Source organism: Mytilus edulis, chromosome 5 (assembly GCF_963676685.1).
Source record: "Mytilus edulis chromosome 5, xbMytEdul2.2, whole genome shotgun sequence".
NCBI lineage: Eukaryota > Metazoa > Mollusca > Bivalvia > Mytilida > Mytilidae > Mytilus > Mytilus edulis.
In genome coordinates, this window is record NC_092348.1 from 65,446,657 (window position 1) to 65,455,419 (window position 8,763).

At 33.4% G+C, this 8,763-nt stretch overlaps 1 long non-coding RNA gene across 1 annotated transcript; it reads right to left on the bottom strand.

Annotated features, from left to right (window-relative positions):
• Nucleotides 1-433: 433 nt before the first annotated feature.
• LOC139524251 (uncharacterized) lies at nt 434-8,536 on the bottom strand. Its single transcript, XR_011664758.1, has 2 exons — nt 7,835-8,536; nt 434-725 (listed from the first exon to the last, which is right to left on the bottom strand). It is a non-coding gene; the product is annotated as an uncharacterized lncRNA (long non-coding RNA).
• Between the last annotated feature and the right edge of the window lie 227 nt (nt 8,537-8,763).

The window sequence follows — 8,763 nt, forward strand, 5'->3', positions numbered from 1 at the left end:
GCCTTATAATTTAAAGTGTTTAATTATCTATTCTATAATTTAAATAATATAAGGCATAACAGTATAAAAACGCTTCTCTCTAAATATCATAGTTTTCATGATAATAGGAAAGAATGAAAAAATGATAACATTTTTCATTTATGGGTAATAATGGGTAAAGAATTTGTCTAACAGGTTTGAGGTGTATGGAAAATTGGTAGTCAGAGCTCATTGATTTGAACATTTTTGCTCTTTCCAGATTTTCTCTTTTTATAACGGTTCCAAAAATAATAGACAACACTTGCATTTTTCCCCTATGTTCTATTTATAGCTATGTTGACCATTTTGATTGGTAGGCGGGGTCATCGGACATATGTTTAAAACTAAATACTCAAATGATGATTGTAGCCAAGTTTGATTCACAGGTACTTGAGGACAGGACCCTATAGGAGCCTTGTGATGCCCCCCTCCCCCTTTTTTTTTTTTTTTTTAATCGAGCAAAAATATCATTATTTTCGCTTATATTCAGCTCTCTGTATGCTATTTATCACTTCAAATGCAAGGAATACTATCAAATACCAGTTTCTAAAATTTGGGGTTTCTGATATATGTATAGGCGGAAAGGTAAGTCACTCAGGTTTGTTTACATTGAGGTACTGCTCGGGATATTTCTTGAAATTTTCTATTAAATTATGTCCTACCTGTTCCAATATCGTATTTCTTCTTCGCCATATATATTATCCTCACTGAAAACATACATAAATAATCAAAATACAGGTATAAAGTCCTCCTCTGGGACACTTTTCACTCGCGATTTGAATATTTTCAACCACATTTTAGTAGAAGCTACGGAAGTGACATCGCTAGCGACATCTGTGCGGTATTTTCAAAAGGGCGGTAACCATTTCACATGTTACCTATTCTGTAACTCCCTCCTAAATCAAGAGAACCATAATCACTCCCGATCGATCGATTTCCGAATGGCAATGACGACAACGGTAAAACGCGAGAATTCCGAATATATTTTAAGTAATTGTTTTGGCGCAAAATTATGAACTGAAAAAGAATGACAAATATAAATGAAATGTCAAATAAGTCTAATTTGTTCAACTGGATAATTGATAACATTGAGGAAGGGGCTATAGATGAATCAATTGATTTAATAGATATTAAAGAAAAAACTGCAGCTGAAGGGACATCAGTTGGAAATTTAATAAAACAAATATATAAAAATGTGAAGGTGAAAAATGCACGCAGCAAAAGTAACTGGTGCAAAATGACCAAACGTTACTTTGGTATAAAGTGGAAAATTAATACACCAGTTGTGCTAGATATAAGCACATTTGGAACACATATCCCCATTGATTTTGTCTTGTTATCAAAAACTTTAAGCTGTATAACTATAGGTCATTTTAACAAAACCATAATAAATGGATTGAAGGTGCTTACTGAAGCTCAGTTAAAATTGGACCAAACTTGGACTTTAATGGTTATGGGTAAAAAGATAGACCCTGTTAGCTTAGGGGTAGACAAAACATTTAATTTACCATCATGTTTTGAAATAATAAGACAGTTGCGTTATTGTAATGGTGTTGAGGAAGTTGATGAGTCAATGCAAAATAAAGACTTCTTAAAAGAGCATGTTTCAAAACTTTTTGATGAAAACTCAGAACAAATTAGATACAGGTCAAAATTATGTCAAAAGGTGCTCCCATTTAAAAAATCACACAAAGCATCAGCATCATGTGTGCATTGTAAATGTTTGGAAAAAGCAGTTATTGTTAAAAATTTTCAACTTGAAGAAACAACGAAAAAACCTTTGAATGAGAATTTAAATTCCACAAATGCAACTTGCATAAGATCAAATACAGATCAGGATGTAATACTATCTACAGAAGATAATAATGACATGTCAGAAATTCTAACAAAAATTTTCCCTGAATGTAGTGATAAAATGAAATTATTTTTAATGTCGCAGAAAATGGCAATTGAAAGAAACCCACATGGAAGGCGTTGGAACAGAGACATCGTTCGTCTGTGTCTAACATTATGGTGCAGAAGCCCTAAGGGGTATACAGAACTTAGAAATAGTCAGTTTGTCATCCTCCCTTCTGAGAAATTACTACAAAGATTTAAAAATACTGTAAATCAAGAAGCTGGAATAAATAATGATATGCTTCATTGGATGGCAAATGAGGCCAAGCTAAAAAATATACCACCCGAGGGTTATGAAGGTGGGCTCATTATTGATGAAATGTCGATTCAGCAAGATCTACAGTTAAAAAAGATAAATGGAAAAATAGAATTGATTGGATTTACTGAATTATCTCCAGAGTCAGTAGTTTTTGATAAATTGAAATCCAACAAGAACGAAAGAATTTTAGCGAGTCATGCACTTCAACTTGTATTCCTAGGGTCGACAGGTTTTCGGTTTCCTTTCGCACATTTTCCTGCAAGCACTGCATCTGGACATGAACTCTATTTATTAGTATGGCAATCTGTGAATAGGTTAATGAACTTTGGGTTTAAAATCATGTTTGTTAGCACTGATGGGGCACAGACTAATAGAGACCTCTTTAAGCTTTTAATGCCTGAATTTAGTTCTGCCAAACCAGTAACATGCTCCTTTAATAATATTTACAGTAATGATAAGATAAGTTTCATCATGGATGTTTCTCATGTTATTAAAAAAATTAGGAACAATATCTTAAAAAGTGGAAGTGAATCTCAATGTAAAAGACATATGAAGTTTGAAGGTAATTTTATTGAATGGAATCATTTCAAAAGGGCTTATTCATGGGATATTTCAACCCATCCCTTTCCAGTGCATCATAAATTGTCACAAGATCATTTTTATCTGACATCAGAGGCAAAAATGCGCAATCACTTAGCAGAAGATGTACTGAATGCTGATATGTATCATTTGATGAAGCTGTATCAACAAACTTTGGGAGAATCAGGCTCTATGTTAAATGCTACTGTCAAATTATTGTCAAATACAAGTGTTCTGATAGCAAATTTTAGGGATAATAGGGCTATAACTGACTTAAGTGATGACAGATTAAGACAGAACCATGATGTAATGGATTTTTTCATTAAATGGGAAAAAAGTATTCAATTGGACACAACTGTCAAGCAAAAAGAAATGTGTATGATATCTCACCAAACCAGGCAGGACATAGTTTCATGTATTTTAGGATTTGAAGAATATTGTCAGTATAGGTTAAAAAACAACAATGCCTCTGTTATCCCCAGTAGACTAAATAGTGACGTTATTGAGAACGTATTTTGCCAACAGCGCACTTTACATAGTGGCGCCAACACAAATCCTACATACCTTGGTTACTGTCATGCAATGAACTCCGTCATCTTGGGCCAAACAACAGTGTCAAGAAAATCAAATACTGGTGGTGATACAGCACAACCTCCAACACAACAAAATCAAGTAAAGGTATAAAATAAGTCACTTCCAATATATACATTATGTACACTTTATCTGTTTTCATGTAGTCCTGAAATTAAAAAGAAATGTCACAAATATAATGCATGCATAAAATAAATAAGAACAATTTCATTACTAGCTGCCATTTATTATGGCGCTTTTGTGTGATGAAAGGGAGAGTACTGTAAGTGATGAGATACATGTATAATTCAAATTTAGATTGAAAAAGTATATTCAATACTACAGAACAAATTACTCATACTGAACATGCTGAATTTAGTAGTTTGAATAAAAAAAAAGATGTGGTGTGATTGCCAATGAGACAACTCTTCACAAGAGACCAAATGACACAGAAATTAACAACTACATGTATAATATGTTACTATACTTCCTTCAACAATGAGCAAAGCCCATACGGCATAGTCAGCTATAAAAGGCAAGAAATGACAAATGTAAAACAATTCAAAAGACAAAACTAACGGCCTAATTTATGTACAAAAAAATATCAAAAAACCCATATGTAATACAGCAACAAATGACAACCACTGAATTACAGGCTCCTGACTTGGGACAGGCACATACAATGTACATACATAATGTGGCAGGGTTAATGGTTGAAGCTCAAAAGATCTTCTTATAATTTCAAAATAAGGTTTATTGAGATTTGTTTTCTTTAAAAGGTAATTATTGGTTTACTTTTATTATAAGAGTAAGGAGGAAAAAAATCACCTCCCCCCCCCCCCCCCCCCCCCCCCACAAACACACACACACACACATTTTCTGAAAAAAAGAATCAAGTTAATAAAATGAAAATTGTGTTAGATGTATTATAACATATATAGATGGTGAAGATTGGATCAATTGGACATCAGTGTTGAAATAATATTTTCTTTGCCAAAACATCTGTAATTTCTTCTTTCCTTTTCTTGGAGGAAATTGTAATTGTAATGTCTTTGCAAATTAGTAATAAGTCTTTTTTGTGAAAGAGCTGTCATTTAAAAAAACAACATTTTGGCTTGCTATATTTTTTAAAGAACCATACCCCTTTCCCTCCTATTGCAAAAAAAAATCCATTATTAACAGAAGCTTTTATTCAACCATCATTCTTAATTTGAGAGAAATTTCAAAATGAGTTTGTATTAAAAAAAGAAAACCCTCCAAATTATTTTCTCTAACCCCTCTTTTAACTTGGAATTATCTAGTTCCTTAACATAATCAAGTATACTTGCTTACTTTATTATAAGCACAAGGGACAAGTGAATGACCCGTCCTCCTCAGTCAAACATGCCCATTCTGCTTCATCCTCTAAATTAACACATTGCCGATGAAACCATAATGTGCAAACATCACAATTAATCCAATCTTCACCGTCTATATATGTTTTATTACATATAGCACAATTTTCATCCTCTATTGTCTCTTCTACTTTCTTGGTTTTTTTCCCTTTTCCTTTCCCCTTTCCTTTAGATTTTTTTTTGCCATAATTTCTTGTCCTTTTTGTTTTAGTCAGTGTTGAAGGAGCAGTCCCAGACAAACTAGTTTCTGGTTCAGAAGAAACATGTAGAGAGCCAGAGGGCCCAATCATGTCATCATGCACTGATTGTTCAGAGACAGGCACAGACTGAGAGATCCCACTAGGTCCGGGCTGAGGTTCATAAGAATCAGGTATATTTAGAGTTTCAATACATGTATCACTATCTAATATTTTCTTTGCCAAAACATTGGTAATTTCTTCTTTCCTTTTCTGGGAGGAAATTTTAATTTTAATGTCTTTGCAAATTAGTAATAAGTCTTTTTTGGTGAAAGAGTAGTCATTTAAATATTTTGGATTCTGAAGAAGTTCTGATTTAAGACGCAAGAAGGATGACTGTTTATTGGTTGATTTGTCTTCGGTATAAAATTTCATGTCAAACTTTTTGATAGATTTCTTTCCCTTTTCAGTCACTTTTTTTCTCAATGCCTTTCCTTTTTCTCTTTTTAAAAAAGCCAGAAAATCTCTTCTAAACTGACTCAAGCTTACTTTCAGAAACAAAGTCACAACTGACTGGAATAAAATGAGAAAGTTGTCAACAGCTGTTGCCATGGAATTAAGTAATGTGCGAATGTCATGGTCATTCTCACATTCATCCTCAGAAGAGGTGGTAACGGATGAGGTCACGCACATTAACCATGCCTCATATAACTCGTAGTCATCAAACAGTTGCTTTAAAGAATCATTATACAAATTTTTACCATATATGACTAAATTTTCATGGGTCAATTTTTGGCGGCATTGAATTTCAAGCTTTTGAAAAAAATCAAAAGCAGAGTCAGAAATATTTGTTAGTCCCTCACGCTGATTTTGTTTACGCTTAATTTCATCTAAACTAGTTTTATCAGTAGATACATCTACTAACTCACCAAAGGTACAGCACATTGAATTCAAAATGTTCATTTTATTTTGTAAATCTTTCAGTTCCTTTTCTTTACCTTTTGCAAATAATGAGTTTCTTATCTTCTGTGACAAATTGTGCTTTAATTTTGCAATCACATACCCACTGATATATCTAATTTTGCCCTTTCCAGCAGGATCTAACTCTTGAGTTAAAGATGGTTTAGGTAAGGGTTCAGGTGAAGTCAGATGCAGATGAGAAGATAAAGTTTCAAAAAACTTTCTTTCAATGTAAAATAATACAGATGTTAAAAGTCTATAAGCTGGACCTTTCAATTCTTGTAGTTCATACTTTTTAAGCAGAACAGAAGTGCTACATTCATATTCTTCTGAATTTATGTGTTTATTGAATTTAATAAAAAAATCATTCCTATGCTTCTGAGTGTATTTATCCTTATCTTCAGGGAAGCAGTTCAGCCCTATGTCATCAATAATTGATGCCTGCTGATCAAACCAATCATTGAATAAATTAAAGTTTTTAAGAATTAATTCTTTAAAATATAAGATCTGCTCTTCTGCAGGGGTATCCAAAAATTCTAATAAAACATTGTCAAAGGCCAGCTTTGAAGGGAGAGGATCAGTAGAGAATACTTTCTGGTTGTCATCAGTTAAAATTGTATCTAAAAATTCAAGTTTTTCTATTTCAGAATCTGAAAAATCTGAATCATTATCAAAATCAATAAAATCTTTCTCAAATGTTTTGCTGCATGCATCACTATCACTAGAAGCTGATTCAGTTTCTGAATATGAAAGTTTTTCAAGTTGAGTTTTATTTCGGCAACATGTTAAATCTTGGTTAAGCTCACCTACACTGAATGATTCATAAAAGTTCAATACATATCCTGGATGCTTTTTGCAAAGATGTTTTTTGAAATTGACTACTTTTAAACCATTTACAGACACTGCTCTTCCCACTGCGACACCTAATTGACCTGGTTGAACACTGTGTTGGCAATTTACTGTTACATTTTCTAAACTCATACCTTGGGCTTTATGAATTGTAAGTGCATAAGCTAATTTTAATGGCAGTTGAATGCGCTTTGCAATAATAATTTTCCCAACAGGATCATAAGTGGAAAAAATTTCTGCTCCAATATTTGCCGTAACTATTTTCTCACCAATTTTGAAATTAACATCAACAGATTTATTATGCAGTTGAACAGCAATACCACGAACACCATTCACTAAAACATCACTAAGATTTTTGATCAACATAACAGGACACCCTACCTTTAGCCCTAAATTCTTTGGCGCTAAAAACTTGTTTATATAGTGTGCAGAACCTTCATCTACTGAATGGTATGTTTGAAGCTCTCCTTGTATTTGATTTAGTTTATTATAATTGAACATATCAACGTCAATGTTTCTAGCAAAAAGTTGGACACTGCCTGCTTCATCCTGCAGAGGTCTATTTAATGATTGTAGAAATGCTACTGATTCATCTGAAGGATCCCCAACCTCTAATTCATTAATACATGTTATCAAATTATGTTCGTCTTGTCGGTGTACAATATGTAAATTGATCTTGTGGGGGAAATAACTCTCAAACCATGGTAAACGAAAACAGAGGTTGCCAGGGTCACCATACAGTTCATTTGAAACTGGTGGAAGCTGATAAAAATCTCCTACAAGAATAACTTGAATGTTTCCAAATATATCTGGAGAGTTCCTAATTTGCCTACACAAAACCTGGACCTGATTTAAAACTTTAGAGCTAACCATTGAAATCTCATCAATAATTAAAGTTTCAACAGATTCAATATTGGATTTGGCAACTGTGTATCTCTCATCTGTTCTAAGTAAATGAACAATTTCCTCTATTAAATACCTTCCGTCCCTTATTCCTGACCACTTGTGAAGTGTTTGTGCACCTAGGTTGCCGTAGTGTGTGGCAGCGATACCAGTTGAACACACGATAGAGACGTTTTTCTTTTGACTATATCTCATAAATTCAACAATTTTCTCAACAAGAAATGTCTTACCAGTGCCTGCTTGGCCTGAAATCAGTAAATTATGGCCATTAACGGCCAAATTGAATGCGAATTTCTGGTCTTCATCCATTATTGTTGTTGTTGTCTGTTGTTATAAAATTTCCCGCAAAATATATTCGGAATTCTCGCGTTTTACCGTTGTCGTCATTGCCATTCGGAAATCGATCGATCGGGAGTGATTATGGTTCTCTTGATTTAGGAGGGAGTTACAGAATAGGTAACATGTGAAATGGTTACCGCCCTTTTGAAAATACCGCACAGATGTCGCTAGCGATGTCACTTCCGTAGCTTCTACTAAAATGTGGTTGAAAATATTCAAATCGCGAGTGAAAAGTGTCCCAGAGGAGGACTTTATACCTGTATTTTGATTATTTATGTATGTTTTCAGTGAGGATAATATATATGGCGAAGAAGAAATACGATATTGGAACAGGTAGGACATAATTTAATAGAAAATTTCAAGAAATATCCCGAGCAGTACCTCAATGTAAACAAACCTGAGTGACTTACCTTTCCGCCTATACATATATCAGAAACCCCAAATTTTAGAAACTGGTATTTGATAGTATTCCTTGCATTTGAAGTGATAAATAGCATACAGAGAGCTGAATATAAGCGAAAATAATGATATTTTTGCTCGATTAAAAAAAAAAAAAAAAAGGGGGAGGGGGGCATCACAAGGCTCCTATAGGGTCCTGTCCTCAAGTACCTGTGGTTTGATTGTATTTGTCTCAGTAGTTTCAGAAGAGAATATTTTTGTAAAAGATTACAAAAATTATCAAATATTGCTTAAAACTAATAATAACTTTGCTTAACATAATTGTTGTTTACAGTTTATCTCTAGCTATAATATTATTCCAAATTATAATCGAAAAATGCAAAAGTTCATTAAAATTACAAATATAGGGGCAGCAACCCAA